Raw genomic sequence first — 20552 nt, forward strand, 5'->3', positions numbered from 1 at the left:
TACTAAGGAATAAATGATATAGGTAAACCATAATAGTAGCTAACATGTACCTGGTGCTTATTAAGTAACAAGTTCTGTTTCTATATGTATCACATCTAATAATTCACTCATTCCTCACCATTCTATGTAGTAATTACTACTATTATCTTCATTTTGCAGATGAAAAAACTGAGGCACATGTAGAGTAAGAAATACTATACCCAGGGTCACCATAGCTAGTAGGCAGCAGAGCCAGGATTCTAAGCAGACAATTTTGCACCACGATCTGAGAACTTGCTCAGTATATTATACTGTTTAATACAATGACTAATACAGTAAATACACAATAAATGTTAGTTGTGCTGTTGTTATTAAAGATAGGTTTTCTTACAAAGGCATAAAGATACTTGCAGCCCTATGTTCATTGCAGCATTATTCACAATAGCCAAGACTTGGAAGCAACCTAGGTGCCCATCAAGGGACAAAGAGATAAAGATGTGGTATATATATACACAATGGAATACTACTCAGGCATAAGAAATGATGAAATCTTGCCATTTGTGACAACATGGATGGACCCTGAGGATATTATGCTGAGTGAAATAAGTCCGAGGGATAAAGTCAAATACCATATGATCTCACTCATAAGTAGAAGATAAAAACAATGACAAACACACACATACCAACTGAGATTGGACGGGCGGTTACCATGGTGGAAGGGGGTATGAGGGATGGCAAAGGGGGTGATTAGGCTCACATGTGAGGTGACGACTATAGTTAGCTTTTGGGTGGTGAACATGATGTAATCTATAGAGAATTCAAAATATATTACGATGCACATCTGAAAGCTATATAATGCTATAATCCAATGTTGCTGCAATAAAAAAATAAAGATAGGTTTTCTGTAAAATGAGAACCTAATAAAAATTTGCAATTTTATGAAACATCCTGGGAAGAATTTTGTGTCTTAAAAAAGCCATCTTGGGGCCGGCCCAGTGGCGCAGCAGTTAAGTGTGCATGTTCCACTTCGGCAGCCCAGGGTTCGCCGGTTCAGATCCCAGGTGCGGACATGGCACCGCTTGGCAGGCCATGCTGGGGTAGGTGCCCCACGTATAAAGTAGAGGAAGACGGGCATGGATGTTAGCTCAGGGCCAGTCTTCCGCAGTGAAAAGAGGATTGGCAGCAGTTAGCTCAGGGCTAATCTTCCTCAAAAATAAATAAATAAATAAATAAAATAAAAAATTTAAAAAACCCATCTTAAACAAAAGCAATAAATAGTGCTTTAATACAAAAAAAAGAAAAGGCTTTGATAGAACATTATTATTATTATTCAACTCTTAGCAAACTAGGAATAGGAAAAAAACTTAAGTAATATGATAAAGTTATCTAATGAAATGTAACGGTGAAATGCTTAAAAAAAGCTTTTCTTATGAGATTGGAAGTAAGACAAGGATCGCCCATTATCAACACCTTCAATCAACATTGTCCTGGAGGTTCTAGCCAGTGCCATAAAATAAGAAATATACAAAAACTAACCATATTTCCGTTTAAATGAATTTTTTTTTTTAAGATTTTTTATTTTTTTCCTTTTTCTCCCCAAAGCCCCTCTGGTACATAGTTGTATATTCTTCATTGAGGGTCCTTCTAGATGTGGTATGTGGGACACTGCCTCAGCGTGGTCTGATGAGCAGTGCCATGTCTGCGTCCATGATTCGAACCAACGAAACACTGGTCCGCCTGTAGCAGAGCGCGCAAACTTAACCACTCGGCCACGGGGCCAGCCCCCGTTTAAATGAAATTTTTAAAAGATGCCCATTTACAATAGCAGCAAGAATTATAAAACAGCTAGGATGCAATCTAATAAAGACATATAAGATCTCTATGAAGAAACTATAATACACTTATTTAATATAAAATATTTCTAAGATAAATTGAGGAAGACGTAAGTAAACAGAGAGATACACCATGCTAACAGACTGGAAGAGTTATTACTGTAAAGATCTATTTCGGTAAAATCCCATTCAAAATCCTAACTCTGTGGGTATGTGTGTGTGTATATGTGTGTGTGTGAATGTGTACATAACTTGAGCTGATTCTAAAATGTATTTGGAAACGCAAAAGAATAAAAATAGCAGAGATACTTAAGAAAAACAAGAAGATGATTACCATGTATCAGTATTCACTGAAAGCGAAAGTAATTAAGATATGTTTTACTGGCTCAAGGATATACAAATAGACCAAAGGAACTGGATGGAGAATCCTACAAAATAACCATGTATATATGGACATTTAATTTTTGATAAAGGTGACAGTGCTGGGACAATAAGATATCTATATGGAAAAAAAAAGAAACTTGATCCTACCTCACATCATGCAAAATATTTAATTCCAAGTAGACTGAAAATCCAAATGTCAAAAGGAAAATAATGTGCCTTTCAGAAGATAATAAAGAAGATAATATCTTCATAATCTTGGGTTAGGAAAGGATTTTTAAAACAAGCCATGAAAAGCACTAATTATAAAGGAAAACAATAAAATTGGACTACATTAAAATAAAGAACTTTAAGAAAGTGAAAAGGCAAGCAAGCCACAGTGTGGGAGAAGATATATGAACACATACAACCTACAAAGAGCTCATATCCAAAATATACAAAATGTCTATACACCAATAAGAAAAAAGAACCCAGTAGAAAACGAGGTAAGAGACTTGAACAGGCATTTCACAAAGGAGGATATCCGCATAATCAATAAACTTATGAAAACATGTTCAATTCTATTAGTAATCAAGGACATGCAAATTAAAACCATGATACACTATTACATATTCCTTAAAATGGCTAAAAAAAAAAAAAAGACTTCAAGTTAGGGAGGCAGTTTAGAAAAACTACCTTTCATGTACGTACCCTTGGTAGAAGTGTTTATTGGTACAATGTCTAGGGAAAACAGTGTGTCATTATCAAAGTTGAAGAAATATCTAGGTATACCCAACAGAAATGCATGTGCAGGTGTACTGGGAGACAAATCCAAAGATGTTCATATCAACACGCTTTGTAAAAGCCCCAAATTAAAAATAACCCAAATATTCATCAACATAACTATAAACAGTATAATTCATACAATGGAATACTATACAGCAGTAAAGATATTTGAACTACTGCAACAACATGGATGATTCGTACAAACAACATTGGATAAAAGAAAGAAAAAAAGGATACATATTGTAGGATTCTATTTTTATTAAGTAAGTTAAAACAAGAACAATAAAAAACAGGCACAGAGGGGAAAGAGACATATAGTGAGGAGAGTACTGGGGTAGAAAGGAGCTTTTGGATCCTGGCAACATTCTACTTCTTGACTTGGGGGTGCTTACTTTATATTAATTCATTAAGCTATAAAACTGTGTTTTATGTACTTTTATCTAAGTGTTATATTTCACAATAAAAAGGTTGAAAATGGGGGCTGGCCCCGTGGCCGAGTGGTTAAGTTCGCGCACTCCGCTGCAGGCGGCCCAGTGTTTCGTTGGTTCGAATCCTCGGCACGGACACGGCACTGCTCATCAAACCACGCTGAGGCAGCGTCCCACATGCCACAACTAAAAGGACCCACAACGAAGAATATACAACTATGTACCGGGGGGCTTTGGGGAGAAAAAGGAAAAAAAATAAAATCTTTAAAATAAAAAGGTTGAAAATGAAAGATAGCAGGGCACTTTAGGAAAGGGAAATACTAGCAATGGTAAAAGGAAGGAAAACAAATATAAGGTGTGTGTGAGTAACTGCATAGGATATTATAGTTCAGTACAGAGATCTTATAGTGGAACGGCCAGAGAAGTCTAGAAAACTGGTTTGGAATAGATTGCAATAGATTGTATTCTACTGATAAAAGGCTACTGAGATCTTTAAATAGAACTCTGTCTGGATCAAGGCAGTATTTTAAGAATATTAATCTCACAATGATGTGCAGGTTGCAACAAGATGGATGACACGGGCATCTAGGTAACAGGAATGTTAAAGACTGGCTGAATGGAAGTGAAAAGAAAGCTTAGGGAGCTTAGAGAGGGCTTGTTAACTGACTCAATTCCAGAGGGAGGGAGAGGAAAGTGTCAAAAAATGAACTCAAGGTTCTAAACCAACGTGGCTGTGAGAAATGCGGTATCACTAATAGAAAAGAGGAAAGCAAAAGCTGAATGAGGTACAAAATCAAAGGCATTAGTTTAAGAAAGGATGATGGGCGAATGAAGCAGAAATATTCCAAAGGTAGTTATTTAGGCGACAATGGGTAAGGGTAGAATGAAGAATTTGGGAATCATCAAAATATGGAAGAGCTGAAGCTATGGCAACAGATTAGAACTCCAAGGAGGAAGGGGATGTGTGGAGAAGCAGGAGCAGGTTAAAGCTGAGACAGAGAGAGGGCAAGGTAGGTAAGAGGTCAGGGAAGGAAAGTGAGGTGACATGATCAAGGAAGAAATAGGTGGAATATAAACCCATGATTATGAGAAAGATAAGGATTTCGCAAAAAAGAGAGCATTGTCAAATGCAACACCAGTCAAAAAGTGTGAGGAATAAGAAAAAATTCAAAAGTCACTACCGAGAACAGTTTCAGTGAACTACTTAGAACAAAAATCATACTGAGTTAAAAATAGGTGACAGGTAAAGAAATAAAGTAAGCAGTATTTTATTGAGTAGTATCACTCCATTCAAGAGTGACAGAGAGGGGCTGGCCCCGTGGCCGAGCGGTTAAGTTCGCGCGCTCCGCTGCAGGTGGCCCAGTGTTTCGTTAGTTCGAATCCTGGGCGCGGACATGGCACTGCTCATCAGACCACGCTGAGGCAGCGTCCCACATGCCACAACTAGAAGGATCCACAACGAAGAATATACAACTATGTACTGGGGGGCTTTGGGGAGAAAAAGGAAAAAATAAAAAAAATCTTTAAAAAAAAAAGAGTGACAGAGAAACATTTTGTAGGAAGAAGCAACAGATTTAAGCAGATGTTTATTTAACTAGGAGAGATTCATACGCATTTAAAGAAGATAAACATAACAAAGCTTTTTAAGAGAATTAACTGTAATCCAGACATACTTTCAAAATAAAAACTTCCATGAAAATTTTTAAAAGTTCAATATTTTAATTTTTCTTACGTGTTTTATTTTTATTAAGAAGAGAAGTACTTGCAATTTGCCCAAAGTCAAATAGTGAGTCAGTGACCGTGCTGACTTCCAACCTTACTACTTTTCCAAAGACAGAGTTCCCATTACACCAAACTACCTCCAGGAGAGAGGGGTGCAGGAAGAAAAGGATGGTATGTATCAAAATTGAACCTCAGTGCTGCTGCTGGCTTTTTCTTTTCTTTTAAAGACTGGCACCTGAGCTAACATCTGTTGCCAATCTGCTTTTTTCTTCTTCTCCCCAAAGCCCCCCAGTACATAGTTGTATAGCCTAGTTGTGAGTGCCTCTGGTTGTGCTATGTGGGACGCCGCCTCAGCATGGCCTGATAAGCAGTGTCATGTCTGCGCCCAGGATCCGAACCAGCGAAACTCTGGGCCGCTGAAGTGGAGCACATGAACTTAACCACTGGGCCAAGGTGCCGGCCCCATTTTTTTTGTTTTGTTTTGTTTTATTTAAACCAAAGAAACAACAGGAGTCACAACAAAATCTTGGAAACAAAGAACTAACTAGATGTATTCTCACCAACCTGTGAGTGAGCACTAAGTTCCTGCATATTAGCAACCAGTTCCACTTTAATTTGGTTAAATACAGACCAAAGCCTATCACTGAAACACCTCATATTCTCATACCTCCACTCAGCCCTGCTGTTGCCTTCCCCCACCCCAAGAAGGGCATTTTACCCATTCCAAGGGCTCAGGTTACGCAATTACATTTGGAAACTGATTTTTATCAAAACCTGCTTTTCAGACTGTGATAAAGGCCAGATTTAGGAAACGGAGAGTATAGCTGCTCACTCAACCAAAATTATACTGACAACTAAGGCAATCTGGAATTTGCTTGGCTAAAGGGTATTTAAAACAAAAGGGATCTGTTTCAACTGGATTACTGGTTCCAACGCCCTGCTCAGGAGCACATTCTAAGTACTGACTCTACTCAGCTTCATAGGTTGCCACCATCTGAAACAAAGGCCTCAAGTGGTCTGGCAGAATTGAAATTGGGAATAGGTATCCTCAAAATTTCACTTGCAAACATAGAATTTAAAAAGATATAAGTAAAAATCACAGGATTTCTCCTCTACTCATATACTCCTCCTCCTCCACTGCTCATACCACTATAAAAATCCATTTCCAGAGACCACACCTGGAGTTCATCAGTGGACATTTCTAAAAACAACACTAGTTGAATTAAAATAAGTGAGCAATTCACAAGATTGGTATGGACTAAATGTTTGGTAGTTATCCTTACAGGTCCTTGAATTAAAGATGGGAAAAAGACACAAAATATTACTGCCATTAACTGCTTAGGCCTAGAAACAAAAACGAAATGCTTCACAAATTACAACTAGCTGAAGTCACAGGAAATGAATCCAGGGAAAATGCTTGCCCTCAACAGGTAGGGGCAAGAAAATAACAATGCAGACCACTGTCCCTAGCTCCTTCTTATCTCTTACATGTGGGAATGTGAATTAGGAATCAAGTTCCTATTTGTGATGAAAATATTTTCATATTCATGCAAATTTACATTTTCCAATTAGAGAAAAGAACCTAGAAATCTATGGTTTATCCTATTTGGATTGTTACTGGCAACTTTTAAGGATTATCTTGTTCATCTAGGAAAAAAAGAGTTGATTAAGTCTGAGAAGTCTCTGAAAAAAATATAAATATACAGATATTTCATTAATAGATAGCTTGGACGCATGCACTATAGTTCTAAACAAATAAATATTTTTGAAGTTGGAAATATAAAGTAGATAATGATTCACTATTTAATAATTATTACTTCTTGCTTCAAATCATCTCTCAACGTTTATCCACTGAGTAAATATTTGAGGGCTCCTCTGTGCCCTTCATGCAGCTCACAATAGCGCAGGAGATAAGACATCAATCTCATAACTTCAATAAAGAGCAGTCAACACAAAATTAGAAAGAGATGATATAGTAGGCAAGAGAAGTGAGTGATTCTGGAGCTATGGGGAAGCAGAAGGAAAGATTATCTAGAAGAGGTGTCATCTGAACTGGACCTTAGAGTAGACATATGTCAAAGAGAATTTCAGCCAGAGGGAACAGTAAAGGCAGAGAGGCTTGCTGGCTGTAGGTATTTAAATGTCTTTTAGGTGTGCCGAGTGCAGTATCTGAGGCAGAGGGAGGTGAGGGAGTCCTCAGTGAATGCTAAAACATGCAATTCTGGAGTTAGATTAACTTGGGAGTCTTTTGCAGGGAGCCTGTAGGCATGCATGAGACTGCCAGAGAGCAGTGTATGGTGAGTGAGCAGACTCTGTAATAGATATCTTTTGGGCTGTCTGCTCACCTCACACCAGTTGTCTTTTCTTTGAGAACAGCCAACCTGCCTGTGAGGCACTACATTTATACTGCTAGCCAAGTCGACTATAGCAGGGATAGATACTGGCTACTGCTAACTGAATGGGGAAAAAGACACTGGCCCAAGTTTGTTCAATGAAATTCTCTGTTCCCAAAATTTTGTAATGAGGACACAGGGATTGCTAGTTTCTGACAAGACTGGAACTATGAACATGACCAGTGAAATGGCCTTGTTCTAGATGCAGAGGATGCTCATCCATGTGGTGATGATGAGGGCTGGGGATGAAGTGAAACTGAGGTGCTACACCACAAGGCTCCATAAGGGTTAAGAGTAGTCACTACGGCTCCTGAGGCTTAAATATGACTCCCTATAATAAAAACATACTGGTCTTAATTCAACCTGTAGACACTGCCCAACCTGAATAAGCCTACTCACTCCCTTTTTCCACCAAGAGTTTAACAGCCTTTGGAGTTCAATACCACTAGTTCCAACAAGTGACTCACATAGTATATAATTTTTTAGTCCCCTTATCACACCACCTGTCATCTGCCTTCCCCTCTAGACATGTTCCTGCTTGTAAGGATCATATGAAAATATGATGCTCAGAATCTAGTGTGACTTGATGAGCACAGATCAGAGACGTGGTCTATTCTCCCTACTCCCTTTTGTATACTATGTTTTTAATGAATGCAAATTGGCTCTATCACCTTTATGGCAGGTGTAATGTATTCGTGAAAGTATATATTATATGACTGCATAAAAGATAAAAGATTAATATTATTCCAGACTTGAGTTTACGGTAACTCAAACCTCTCAGTCTTATTTTTTTCTTTTGAGGAAGATCAGCCCTGAGCTAACATCTGCTGCCAATTCTCCTCTTTTTTTGCGGAGGAAGACTGGCCCTGAGCTAACATCCGTGCCCATCTTCCTCTACTTTACATGTGGGACGCCCACCACAGCGTGGCTTGCCAAGCAGTGCCATGTCTGCACCCGGGATCCAAACTGGGGAACCCTGGGCCGCCGAAGCAGAACGTGAGAACTTAAGTGCTGCGACACCAGGCCGGCCCCTCAGTCTTTTTTCATGTTTTGCTGCTAAGCTGCCTCATTCACATCCTGTAACGGTAAGCTGGGCCTTGATGCCAAAGACTGCAAGACTTTGTTTATTGCCTTGTCTGGGTCACCCTGATGCTCCTGCCTATTAAGATGATGTAAGCTTTCCCTCCTAGCTTTGGGTCATCAATGGAAGCTCATAACCCACATTTCACATCTGTACTTTCAGCTTTTATGCAAAATTGTGAAGATTAAGCTATACATGTGATCTCAGGCTGGTCATTTCTCTATATATCAAAAAAAAAAAAGCAAGCATAGTGATTTTTTTAATATCAAAAATATTTTATTTTTAATGTTGTAGTTATGTTTATATATTTATAATTTCCCCCCAGTTTCATTGAGATATAACTGACATAGGGCACTGTGTAAGTTTAAGGTACACAGCATAAAGACCTAACTTACATATATTATGAAATCATTATATGTATAATGATTAAGAGGATGAGTTATGAAGTCAAACTGTATGGATCCAAACCTCAGCTTTTACATTTATTAAATGTATGGTTATATTGCCTCAGTTCCCTCATCTGTAAAATGGGGATAACAATAGTACTTACATCACAAGGTTTCTGTGATGATTGAGTTAATACATGTAATGTGCTCAGTGCTAAGAACAGAGTTGATACATGTAAAGTTCCTGGCACATAGTAAATGCTCAATAAATGTGAGCTATTCTTATCACTATTATCATATCATCACCATTTTGTTGCCGGATACCCATCAGTAAAATGAGGACAGTGATTCCCCCTGAAAAGTACCTGTGAGGACTAACTAAGGATATATGAGAAAGTTCCCCATTTATTCTCAAGTTCGGGGTGCCTATGAAGAAGGGTGGTAGTTCACCTGAGTGAGCCTCTAACTCTTGCAAGCCTGGGGCCTACTGCGTTTGCCTCCCTGTCAGGTACAGAAAAGCACCTTCTTTTAGTAGCTTCACGTATCTGGGTCTCCTTAGCAGCCTTGCTCATCTTCTTATCTACCTAGAGTTTTGGAGATTACTGCTTTGGTTAGAGAACCAAAAACTTGTTTATTGAGCTTTTGCAGTAAACTGCCCTTTATGTTTTTTTAATTTGTTTTATTTTTACTACGATTATAAACTCAAAAGCAAAAGCAACCCCAACTTTGCATTCTAGCTAGTCACTATTTTAGCTGTACGGCAATCTCTCTGAGCTTTAGTTTCCTCATCTATAAATATAAAACTATTCATCTTACAGGACTGTTTTGAGAATGAAGAGAGAAAAATATTTAAAGGATTGCAGAGTACTAGAAATGAAGATTGGATCAACAAACGCAGCTGTACTTTATTGTTGTTATTTCTCCACCCAGGGGCCATAGCTCTTTTTAGAAGTATTTTTCATGAATTTGAGTTTAATTTACAGGCCTCTATCAGAGAGGTGAAAATACACCCAGTGCAATTACACCAAACAGTTAAACCAGAGTTATCAAAATCTCCTTTAAGAAAGTATGAATACACAAAATTGTCTTTGGGTTTATTCCAAGGGACTCCCAGGGACTTTCATTAGTGTAGCTTCCACCTGTTAAAATCTTGTGCTTCCATCATCACTCAATTAGAGGTTGATTTTGCTACTTAAGGTTTCATTGATAAGGATATTACCGACTTTGAGGGTTAATGTGTTTGTTACATATCTCAGTCACTTGTGACTTCTCTGATTATTTGGTCCTGGATTATGCATTCAATTTCAGAGCCAGAGACAGTTTTAGAAATACATACACTAGATCCTCATCCTCGCTTAACACACGGAGAAACTGAGGTCCAGAGAATTAAAGTAACTTGCACATGTTTGCACAGCTAACTTCTACACTAAAGGTGCCTCTGCATTTCATTTGACCTTTAAATGACCTCTATATCTCTAATACTCAATGACTGCTATTCTGGATCACATGACTGTTCATACCAAACTTTCTATTCTAGTAAATTGATGACTCTTTGCAGAAATTGAGAATACTGTGGAATCATCATGAGTGATAAGGTGTTCAAGGCAACTTTCTGAATTTTAATATCAGAACTGAATATAGATGAGCCCTCAGAATCCCTATATAGCTTCACAATGCAATCCTTAAACCTCTTGTCTACCAATATTCTCTCTTTAGATGACTTCAGCCCTCCATCTATATTGTGATAATTCCCCCAAGTGTATTTTAACCAAAAATCTCCAGACTTCTATATCTAAACTGAGTATTTAAAACATTCTATTTGGCTTTCTAACAGGCATCTCAAACTTATCAAAGTCAAATAAAATTCCATGTTCTACTTCTATCTTGTATATCAAGACATTTCTTGGGTAACCTTCCCTATCTTACTAACTGAAACTGATACCCATTAGTTGTCCAAGCCTCAAATCTAGGAGTTATTACTTAATTCCTTTACTTTCTTTTATATTCCGTCATCCAAATCATCAGCAAACCCTATCAATTCTCCCTCCAAAACAGATCTCAAATCTACTCTCCATCTCTACTACTACTACCCCTAGTTTAAGATACCATCATCTCTCACCTGGATGACCACTCAGTCTACTAATAGTCTCCCTACCTCTCATAGGCTCCCAACAATCCATTTTCTAATCCATTCTACAAAGTAGTCAGGGAGGTCTCTAAAAATTCTTCTGCTCAAGACACTCTAATCATTTCCTCTTGCACATGACATAAAATCCACGGCCTATATAGAGCCCTATATGATCAGGCCCTAGCTTAATTCTCTGACCTCATCTAATTCTACCCTTCCTCCACTCACTAAGCCAAACAAAAGAAATAATCCGTTCTCATTGTCAAAAGAGCAATGTGTATCAAGGGAGAGGATTACAGAGGGCTAAATCACAATACATCAATTCAATTGCTTAACATCCCTAAATCCCACAAGGCAGTGCAGAATTATGAGGAAACCCCCTGTGTCATAAAGCACAGCTTGGCTATTAAAGAAAAAGGCTGAGAGTTTTAAAAGGTTTGAGGCATAAACTATGATTTTAGAATTACCTAGAAATACAAACAAACCACTTTAATAACTAGAAATTGTATCCCCTTCCATCTTCAGGCATTTAACTTTTTGTAAAGAAAACTCATCCAAAAAAGGACCTGTATTCAGAATACATAAAGAACTCTCAAAATTCAACAATAAAAAAGCAGACATCCCAATTAAAAAATTAAAAGACTTGGACACCTCACTAATGAGGATATGTGGCTGACAAAGAAGCACATGAAAAGATGTTCAACATCATTAGTCATTAGAAAAATGAGATACCACTATATATTAGATTAGCTAAAATTTTAAAATGACAATACCAAGTGATTGTGAAAATCTAGTGCAACTAGAATTCTCAGACATTGCAACTGCGAATGTAAAATGATACAACCACTATGGAAAACATTTTGGCAGGTTCTTATAAAGTTAAATATATACTTACCATATAACTTGTCAAGGCCACTCAGGTATTTTACCACAGAAAAATGAAAACTTAGGTTCACAAACAAACTTGTACATGAATGTTTATAACAGCTCTATTCATAATCACCCCAAACTAGAAATAATTCAAATGTCCTTCAAGAAGTGAATGGATCACAAACACACAAAGGAATACTACTCATCAATAAAAAAGAATGAACTACTGATACATGTAACAATTTGGATGAATCTCAAAGGCAATAATACTGAGTGAAAGAAGCCAGCTTCAAAAGGTTACATACTGTATGATCCCATTCATGTAACTGTTGGAGTGATAAAATTATAGTAACAGAGAACAGATTAGTGGTTGCTAGGGGGTTAGGAGTAAGGTGAGGGCACAACCACAAAGTAATAGCATGAGGGAGTTTTGCAGAGTTAATGAAACTGTTCTGTATCTTGATTGTAGCAGTGGTTACACAAATCTATATTCATAGAACTGTATACCCTTTGTTCAAAACCCCTTAATTTTGAAATGAAATTAAAAATCAAAGCACCTAATACTGCCTATCTAAAAACACTTTAATGCTTTAGTCACTAGGTAATCAACTATTTCACCAAGATCTAAGTAACAACACAATGATCATCTCAGTGAAAACATACACAACTTGCCCTAGGAAACCAAAAGAAACTTTTAGTCTAAAGTAGTGAAAAAGTCTGGGTAAGATATTAGTAAGACTCTACTTTTCCATTCATTAAGAAAAGTACAATTTCTGTTTGGAACATTCTCCCCCAAGCATAGATGGCCTGTAAGTAGAGAGAAGAACTTCTTAGAACCATTTAACCAAGGCCTCTCCCTTGGTAGTACCTGGCAGTTTGTAACATGCTTCAGTAAGGCTATAGCACACTCTCCCTAAATCCCAGCAGCAGCAGTGTCCAGGTCTCCAGCTCTGAGGGCAACCTGTGCTCCTCTCCAGCAAAGTACATTCATCTCTCCAACATGCACAAGGGGAGGACTAACAGGAATGTGAAGAGAGCTCCCTTCTGCTCAACAGGGTAGCGGCATCCATTTATAGACCAAAGCTCTCTCTAGGGTTTCCCTTGAGTCTAGAACCAACCAATCTTTCTGTCCTATATGGGCCATAAACTTACCCCATACCCTGTCAGGTGGTTTTATACTGTCATGCCTTTGCTCATGCTGTTCCTCTGCCTAGGAGACCCCTTCCCACTTTACCAGCCTAGCAAACATTGACCGGTCTCTCACGATCGCTTCCTGATTGAAGCCTAATCTGATAGCCCAAATAGAACTAAGCACGCCTACCTCTGCACAACCTCTGTACCCTCCAGGATCGCTATCATTGGTACCTCCAACACTTTGTTGCACTTAGCTAATCATCTCCCTCTACTAGACTGTATGCTCCACGTAGCAGGGAGAGATTCTTGCTTTTTCTGTATCCCTAATATATTCCAAGCACAGGGGCCGGCCCGGTGGCACAGTGGTTAAGTTCGCATGTCCTGCTTCGGTGGCACAGGGTTTGCCAGTTCGGATCCTGGGTGTGGACATGGCACGGTTTGGCAAGCCATGCTGTGGTAGGCGTCCCACATAGAAAGCAGAGGAAGATGGACACAGAGGTTAGCTCAGGGCCAGTCTTCCTCAGCAAAAAGAGGAGGATTGGCAACAGATGTTAGCTCAGGGCTAATAATCCTCACAAAAAAAAAAAAAAAATACACACACACACACATATTCCAAGCACAGAGCAACCAGTAGTGAACATCAGTTGAATGAATGAATAGGGTAGCTTCTCTACTTGCAAATCAAAGTGCATAGTTTATAAGAACTCTAGATGACAAACCAGTGGGCCAGCCCAGAAACCTTGTGTCAATGCTCAAAGTTCAATACTTAGCTCCCTTCGTTCCTGCACAGTTCTAAGGTCCTAGTGAAAGAAAGACCAAAAAACCACTTAGTATGCTTTAAAGTGAAACCATATGTTCTAGGAGGGTGGAAAATGTAGTAGCTGCACTACCTTACCAAAAGACACTTTCTCTAGAATTCTGACCAGTTTAGCATAATGGGCCCAGAACACAGACATATGCATTACTGGATATTCCCATTCTATTTGACAAAAAGTGTTTGTAACTATTTCCATATATAAAACAATGTTCAGAATAAGTACGTGGGTCTCTGCATTCATCACTAAGACCACAAATTATGAAACTTAAACAATGCATATAAGCACTCTTTCACACATTTACACTCACACAATTTTACTAATGCAGCCAACAGAACCAAAAGGTCTACTTCCTGAGGCAATGGATCAATACTTTCATAAAACTAGGACTCCTTCCTCCCAATTCTCAAGACTCCCTAGACATTCATCATTCTCTTACTTTGGTAAGACTAATGGTTGGTGGAAATAAAGAACAAAGAAACTGAGTCCAAATATTTTTCTGCATATGACATATGACTAACTTTCCATATTAAAACTATTACATGGTGGGTAGTTTTTCTCTAGTATAGGGTTGGTAACCTCATGGCAAGCATTTCAGCGTACCTGCTTCCAAAACGCATGTGAGGATGAGAGCAGAGGTGCAGAGGGAGAATTAACATCTACATATTCAAAAGGAACCAAGAAACCTAACAGTACAATGCGATGGTCAGTTTCTTAAAGTACCATTTTAATCCAGGATATGGTTAAAACAATGGATGGTTGGACTATATCCAATGACAGGGGAAGATACTAATTGTGGCACATCATCACCTCACTCTCATGCCGCCACCAATCAAATAAAAGAGGTGAACGTGGCAGATTTTCTTGTCAGCAGCAATTAACAACTATCTCACGGCAAACTTAAAAAGCAAGAAGCATGAATGTATGTGAGAGTGTGTGCATGTACACATACTCTTATAACAATGACAAGAGCCAAGACTTCGTGACTAGCACCTACCGTATGCCTACCCTTTCCTTTCCACACTTCTTTCCACACTGACTCATGTGCACAAGTTTTGGGATTACATGACCACGGGAATGCTGCTTGCTTTTTTCTTTTTTAAATGTCCAAACCACGCATTTGTTATAGAATGGTTAAAACTGTAATTGACATTTAATAAGTTATCCATAACTTATCAGCTCCTTTGAAAAACACAGCTAGGTTGCTATAGCCATCACACTGAGAGCACACGCTGAAACTTCACAAAAGGAAAACTTTTTGCTAACAGTGAATACGATGCTAACAGAGAAACAGAGAAATGAGGTTTGGGGTCTCTCCACAGTTTTGCCAATTGCATTCCAGGACTCTAATTTTACTATGTTAAGAAAACTATTTGAATATTCTCTTTGACAACCATAAGCTGGAAGGGCAGAAATGTTTCAAGAAATGTCTACCAAACGTAGTAAGAAAACTAAAGAAATATAGGGCCCCAAAGTGAAAACAAATTCTATTGCCAGTTTTGGATAATGCTTTGGCAGCCAAATGTTCCTCTTCTCCCTTAAACTGCCCTCAAAAACTCTGTTCTAAGTGATGAATAGTTAGTATCTGTTAAGCCACTTTACCTCTTTATAGTTCAAAAAAAGGAGCTGGAGTTCAGGTGAGGAATTATGTCTGATTCACCTGTGTTCCCAGAGTTTAGAACACAGTAAATGCTCAATGAATGTCGGCAACATAAGTTAAAATGTTATACAGAGAGATCAAAATAATGAGCCACTGATATAACCTCTCAACTCCCAGAATCAGGGAGACTGAAGAAAGCAGGGCAATGATTAGCATGCTAACAATATTCCCAACTTTACTACTTCATGGTAAAGCTTCTGAGAAGGCGCTATGAAGCATGGCCAAGGCAATTGTCTTGGCGTCTATTTATTTACCAAAACACATGAAAGGAGATAAGACTAACTTGACTACCCTTCCTTTCGTGAACCTGATTTAACTTGTGTGTTCACTTACAGCCCATCCCTTCTCCTTTTTCTTCCAACCAACAAAACTGTAAAAGACTCTCTTAGGGAAAAAACCACAAATTTTTCAGGGACCTCCTCATTACTAATTATTTTCATTAGCCCAGGAACAGAATATTAGCAAAGCAATTGGTTGTAAGAGAAGGCTCAGCAGCCCACCTCACTGGTTGTACAGCATTTTCAAGGCTAAATTTCCAAAAAGCCCCTCCCTGACTGTTGCCCACTGAATGAAGGCAATTCCTGGGGACTTTTCTACTTGGAATACACACAGCACCAGCCACAGACTCACCCAAGAATCCTCTCCTTCCTAATCTCCCTAAATTTGCTACTCTTTAAAACTCATTTCAATTTCAAGGCATGATAAGCACGTGCTGGGTACTGTGACAGAGGTTCTCTTATTTAATTCCTACAGCAACCCTGTGAGACTGGTATTACTATCCCCTGTTGTACCTATGAGGAAATTGAGGCTCACAGAGGTCAAGTGACTTGGCCATGTGACAGTCAGGCTGCTGAGGTTCTTTTCCAACACTAGGAAGCCTGTAGCAAAGCAATGGATGCAGCCAAGTTTTTATGAGCCATCTGGGCAGCAGGGGACTAGTCCTTACCATATAGACCAAGGGAACTGCTCAGAGTCCATGGAAGCAGCAACAGGTTTTATTTTTTTGGTTTGGTTTGGTTTTAATGGCTAAAAATCCTACAGGAATTTTGATTGGCCCCAATGACAATCCATGAGGCCCACCAGCCAGTTGACTCCTGACCTTCCATGCTTCTCATCCTAATTAATGCAAGGTCCTTGGATCACAGTGTGAGCATCAAGACCCTGGTTAGAGTTAGCAATGACCTTTACATCTATCAGGCTTTTCAAAATATGTAAAACAGCTGTGCACCGGGAACGCCCCCAAACTCTCAACCTTGAAATATGAGTAGATTCATTTTTCCTAATTACGGCATTTTTACCAAGTCTTTGGGACATGACTTTTTATGTGGCTAAAAAATATTTGAGGAGCAGCCTTTTTTTTCAATTGCCCAAGAAAACCACCGAAGCATTCCAAAAGAAGATTCTTACAAATGGACTGATCTCCTTGGCTTAAAAAGAAACTCCAGTAGCAGAGGAGACAGAGAAAAAAGAATGATCTGAAAAATTTAGGGGGGAAGGGAGAATGTTTGGCTTCCATACTTGTGCCTCTGATATTCTTTTGTTCTCTCACTTCATTGTATTAAAGATGCTAAATCAAACACAATTGCAGCGATGTTTGTGTGTGAAAATGACAAAAGCAATAGGCTAAAATCCCAACCTCATCTTGAACCCTGAAGACTTTTATGGCTTTTCCTTCACTAGGCCCTCCCTCTAAAGCACATTAAAGACCACATTGTTCAAAAGGGTCATGGTAGGTTTCATACCCTATTTTAATACAATGTAAATGTTAACTGAATTTCCAAGTTTTGTTAGTAATATTTGTATCTTTCTGGAAAATGCCCATTAAAAGAACTTGATCCCTTGGTTTAAATATTAATACAGAACTACAATGTATCAGAGAAGCAAAATAACGGTTTCAAGGAGGCACTGTTTCTGATGATTAAATTAGATTTTCTTTTTATATATCATTTTCCCCAGAAAAGGGGTACAGGTTAGAGATGGGTTAAAAACATCCAGACGATCTTGTGAAGTGTCTAAGTATTCTCTTGAGCCTCAAAAACCGTCCAGGAGAGTATGTCAGATCTCAAAGCAAGAAGCATAAAATAAATTAAACTTGGGGCTCATTTCACATGATAGTCTCTTTTATCCTCCCTTATTCCATTTGCATGTTTACAAGTCACATTATGGAACCCCCAGCTGGTTTATGCATTTAATCCTGGAAGATTTCAAATTCGGAGAAAGATATTAGAAGTTCTTTATGATTCCATCTTCCACAGCTGTTACCATCAGTTGTCATCAATACTTTTGGGGGTTTAGTGGAAGAGAGGTGGCAATGACTCCATTACGCTTTCCAACTGCCATAAAGAATTTACATCATACGGGGCCGGCCCGGTGGCACAGTAGTTAAGTTCGCAAGTTCTGCTTCTTGGCAGCCCGGGGTTCGTGCGTTCGGATCCCGGGTGCAGACATGGCACTGCTTGGCAAAAGGCCATGCTGTGGTAGGCGTCCCATGTATAAAATAGAGGAAGATGGGTCTCCCTCAACAAAAAGAGGAGGATTGGCAATAGTTAGCTCAGGGCTAATCTTCCTCAAAAAAAAAGAAGAAGAAAAAAAAGAATTTACATCATAAAAGTACCTACTGAATTATTGCCTTAGTCTTCTAAAAAAGGATACAGTAAAACAGGAATGTTACAGTTGGGCTTGGGAAAGGGGAATTTGAAAAATGAAAATCTGGGCTGGAATAAAAGAACAACAAACTTGGTAGTGCTTTTAAAACATCATTTCTAGTGGAATTGCTCACTTTACCAAGCTCAGGTATCTCTGTTTAACACCCATATAATAGGCATTAAGATGCAGCATGATATCACAAATTAAGTGTATTTCAAAATGAGACCTAGGATTTTCGTAGATTTCTTGGTTACAAGACTGGTTTCAATGATCTCAAAAGAACACACTAAGAGCATCTGTTTAGCTCAGTTGTTGAAGTTTCAAGAGCCAATACCAGCTGTTGGGGGAGGGATTTCACACATGTGTTACTCAAATCCTAACCAAATTTTGGTTTTCTGGTTCCCTTAACGATGCTTCCAACACCAATAAGGTAAAGCAAATGTTAGAATAAAAAAGAAAGAAACGAAAAGGAGAAAGAAAGAAGAAAAAAGATTACTCAATGCTTTGATGCATGTGACTAAGACCAAAATGATCACCCTCTCCAATTCAATACAGTATTAGCATGAGGACAAAAGGCGTTTAAAAACCAATTTGGTGTTATTTCTAGTGTGGATTGCCTAATTCTACCAAGTTGAAGAATGAGAATATTCTCAACATTAAAATGGCACTCAAGTATTTTTTCTCTTTTAAGAGCAATCTGATTTTCATAAGGAATTCATTTGGTAGCATTGTTTTGGTTTTAGCTGTCTGTCCTGCCGGGCAGGGGCCGTGCACAAGGGCTGCATCTATCTTGAAGTGTGCACAATGGCCTCTCTTGCGGCTCGCTCTCTGTTATTGATCCTTACAGATGCTCCAAGGCCCTTCCCCCACCTTTCTCCAAATCCCAACCCCCCATTCTGAAAGATAGCTTAAGAAATAAGACTTCCTGCCTAGCGACTGGCAGGGCTGAAAGACCAGATTGTATGACTCCACAGATCAGGCCTGCCACAGTGAAAGCTTGAATAGAGTTAACCCTCTCTGAACTAAAACAAAACATTTGTATGCCCAGCTGTGACAAAGGTTAATTTAAATGGACAAGGGCCCAAAATCTAAAACCAGGCAACGCTTTTTTACAGTAACATTTTCACTGATCTCTTTTGTAAGCAGTTTGATTTTGCTTTTTAAGCTTCCAAAGACCTCCTTCAGATGGGATAATTCATTGTGCTTTACTAGAATTTTGTATGGAAGATTCAGGTGAAAACCTTAAAATTCACTTCCTTGTTTTTATAAAAGTTCTTGTTTTAGTACTGTAAGTTATTTTCTGCCACTGAACAGCTAAGAAAAATCAAAGTTTCAATACTTAATTAAAAAACAACTGAAGAACCTTCTGTTCAAACATTTTTTCTCTTTCAGAACTTGTGGACTATATATCACTAAGAGATTCAAGCTGGTTGGAAAAAAATCCAGATCTTCCAGAGCTATCGTTCCAAACTCATGTAACCACTGCTCTGGTATCTCTGCCTATCCCTAAAATCATATTCCAATGAATCCAGAGCAAATTTTACTTCATAAACTATTCCTTTCTGGAAAAGCTAGTATATCCAGAATAGTTTAACAGAGAATTTTTGTGTCTATTAGGGGAAGGAGAAGAAGCTCTTCAAGATAAAAATAACAGGTCTTGCATGTAATTGATAATTTCTACAAACTTTGTTGCTTCCACTAATTTACAACAAAAACCAATGAGGTAATTCTGGCATACAAAGTGCTGGGAAATAAGGTACAAGGGAGAATTACTATGAAGTGTTACTATAAAGAAAGAATGTTGTTAGAAGAGGGAGTCCCAGTTCCCTAGTTTGTACATGCTCAGAGGGAGAATAAAACTGCAAAGCTGCTACGGCAGATGTTAGCCACGCTACAGGGGCTGGGAAGCTTTCCTAGGACTAGCTATTTCATAGGTTCATATCCTAGAAATTTACCAACTACCTCAAAGAGTTTGAAACTTTTCTGGCTATAGCTCAGCAGTACACGCCTATAAGAAACCAAACTCTTGGCAAAACCTTTGACTCTATAAACACAGCAAACAAACAGCAAATTTCTAATACTAAGATTCATCTTCTAGCTGTTTGTTTAGTTGTATATGTCTCTCCTGGCCCAAATAATAAAGTTGTGGGGAACTGGAGTTTCTTACACAAGTAGGAGCCTATCTGCAAATATATGAATCGCAACACTAACTAGTTGCTATTAATGAAATAGAGAGAGAGAGAATGAAACTAGCCATTTTAAAAACAACCTACTTAAAAAGAAATTAGCAACGGCTTAGTCTTATACCCAAAACTGTAAAGTATCTAAGTTC

At 38.5% G+C, this 20552-nt stretch overlaps 1 protein-coding gene across 6 annotated transcripts in view; it reads right to left on the reverse strand.

Moving 5' to 3' along the window:
- The window catches only part of NR6A1 (nuclear receptor subfamily 6 group A member 1), a 215035-nt gene that overhangs the window by 37052 nt on the left and 157431 nt on the right, over positions 1-20552 (reverse strand). The window lies entirely within an intron of this gene.

This window comes from Equus caballus, chromosome 25 (assembly GCF_041296265.1).
Source record: "Equus caballus isolate H_3958 breed thoroughbred chromosome 25, TB-T2T, whole genome shotgun sequence".
NCBI classification, from domain to species: Eukaryota; Metazoa; Chordata; class Mammalia; order Perissodactyla; family Equidae; genus Equus; species Equus caballus.